The following is a 2661-nucleotide window of genomic DNA, read 5'->3' as shown; positions in this document are numbered from 1 at the left end:
TCCGTCAAAGGACGCCCAACCCAGCCCAACACTAAGGCCTTTCTGCAGCAGGCCAAAAACTTGGCAAGTCCTGAAGGATACTAGGTGCTGTTGAAGAAGTTAGAGCTCCTTCCAGTAGGGTCTCCAAACTCGCCGCTAAGCGGACCTTCCCATAACACTTGCTTTCCCATACAATCGCCTAAATTGCCGAAAAGGGCGAAGCAGCTGCTAGTCTGGTGGGTGGTTGAACCACCCCCCACAATGGCCACCGTGCATCTTGACCGGTGGGAGAAGGTAAATCACTACCTGTTTACCGGTGACCTACACATCATGACCTGCAACGGCTGCATTGGAAAGTGGCGCGAAAGGCTTCTTCATCAACTCACAGTGCCTCACACAGGCTACCTTCTCACGGTGGCCACCATATATAAAACTGCAGGCGCAACACCTGTAGCTGCAAGTACCACGACAAACGGAATTGGCATTCAACAGTGAGCACGCTCGATAGGTTTCTCTCTCTCTTTCTACCTCTCTCTCTCTCTCTCTCTCTCTCTCTCTCTCTCTCTCTCTCCCACATGAACTCCATATGAGCAATCGGGCCTGCACAGTCCGCTATCTACTAGAACTCGGGCTCTCTCTCTCTCTCTCTCTCTCTCTCTCTCTCTCTCTCTCTCATACACTCACACACACTACACACACACACAGAAGCATTCGGGCCTGCACAGTCCAGTGCCTACTAGTAGAGGTAGTTGTTAATAATAAATTGCATAATATAGAGTATTTAAGTTATTAAATTTGGATTGTGCAACTGTTCCTGTGGCGGACCAACCAGTCTCTGTACCTAATGTGCTGTGGGTTTGACAATTTGCAGGTGAAGACCTACCTCCATGGACCTCAACTCCTTGTGGTGGCTGGATGACTCTCAAGAAAGTGTGCCCTCCACACAAATGGAAAACGAGATGCATTTCATGGAGGAGGATTGTGAAACGCCACCGCCACCTGCAGTATCGCAACTACATGCGGTCGCAGTGCATGCTCCTCGTCTTGTTCGCCCCCATGGAAGGCCAATACAGTTCGGGGATCGAGGGCCAACATCTGTCTTTACTAGTCGGCCAGGTTCACTCCAATGCTTAGATGCGGCTCGTCCTACACTCCATGGAACTTTGGCATTGCCAACCAACCCTCCTTTCCAACCACACCCACCACAGTTGCGATCGCCAATTGCTCCAAATTGTGCGGTGGGTGGCGGGACAAGGTTGGCTCCGATTCCAGTCTCAAGTGATAGCAACACCGCCACTGTCGAGGGGGGATCCAACACCACTCCAACCACAACCGCTATGTTGCCATCTTCTCGCAATGTGTGTCAGCCAGTTCCCACTAAAGCAACGTCCATAGGGGGACGTTTGAATTGGCGTCCACACGAGGTGATCATCTTGGTGGAAGCCAAAAAGGACCTAGAGGTCCGAATCATGGAAGGTGGGCTTCTAATTAGGCTAAAGGATCGATGGCAAGCGATCGCAGACATCTGTCGAGCTAGTGGTCTCCATCGCACTAAAAGTCAATGCAAGAACAAGTGGGAAAAAATCAGTGGGATGTTCAATAGGATTCGAGACTATGAGAATCACATTCCTTCGGGATGGAACAGTTTCTGGCAAATGTCTCTAGTAGAGAGACGCGATAAAGGCTTGCCGACCGATGATTTTCCTAGTGATCTCTACGACAAAATGGTTCAATTGTTTGCTGGCGATCGCAATGTGGATGTTGGAGCCAATTTGGTCGACTCCCATCCTGACGACACTGCTCCAACAAATGAGCATGGTGTCCATCTCTCTCTCTCTCTCTCTCTCTCTCTCTCTCTCTCTCTCTCTCTCTCTCTCTCTCTCTCTCTCTCTCTCTCTCACTCTCACTCTCTCTCTACCTCTCTCTCTCTTTGCGTGTGTTATGTGTGTGTATATGTACGCTAAATGCTACCTTTTACCTTGTAGGGGATGACACCGAAGATGCCCACACACAAACCGATATGGGTGGCCAAGATTCTGCTGAGGACTCCTCCTCAGGGGGAGTGAAACGAAAACGTCATCCGCGAGTGCATGCTGGGACCATCAAGGATCTAGTCGAAACAACCAAAAGACTGACAACTATCTACAAGGAGTCTGAGGTTGGTCGTGCAAGGTGCTTTGAGGAGGCTGAGCATCGAAGAGATGCACGTGAGGAGGCTAGAGACCGCCAAGCATTAGAAATCGAGCATGACAGGCTTCAAACAATGCGTGAGGGCACAGATGCAATTTGCTCCTCTTTGGGCGAAATTGCGAAGTGCATTGCGTTTATTCGAAAACCCCAAGACCCTCACATGGAGTAGGTTATCATCTAGGTCATGTAATGTCCTTGTTGTCTTTGTTTTTCCTCATATGGAACTTGTCCACCTTTCATTAGTCTTATTTACATTTCTGTCACTCTCTGACATCAGCCTACAGTGTTTTCACTCAAACTCTATGAGTATGGCACAAAGTGTGAACAAGTTGTGACAGCCAATTTTCATAATAGAGTTGATTAATTTCTTTTATTGGCTTTCTATGCAATATTTGCATGTAGCAATTACACCAGGCAGTAAGTGTACAAATTAAGTTAGTGTTTAGTAGACATTTTATATTGCATTTTGTTGAAGGTATTAGATGGATAAAA

The 2661-nt window shown here is 48.1% G+C and overlaps 1 pseudogene; it reads left to right on the top strand.

The window, feature by feature from the left end:
* The first annotated feature begins 866 nt into the window (after window positions 1-866).
* Window positions 867-1516, top strand: LOC147433253 (uncharacterized; annotated as a pseudogene).
* Window positions 1517-2661: the final 1145 nt, after the last annotated feature.

This window comes from Adiantum capillus-veneris, chromosome 20 (genome assembly GCF_014529385.1).
Source record: "Adiantum capillus-veneris isolate H3 chromosome 20, ASM1452938v2, whole genome shotgun sequence".
NCBI classification, from domain to species: domain Eukaryota; kingdom Viridiplantae; phylum Streptophyta; class Polypodiopsida; order Polypodiales; family Pteridaceae; genus Adiantum; species Adiantum capillus-veneris.
This window is presented reverse-complemented; position numbering and strand designations above follow the sequence as displayed.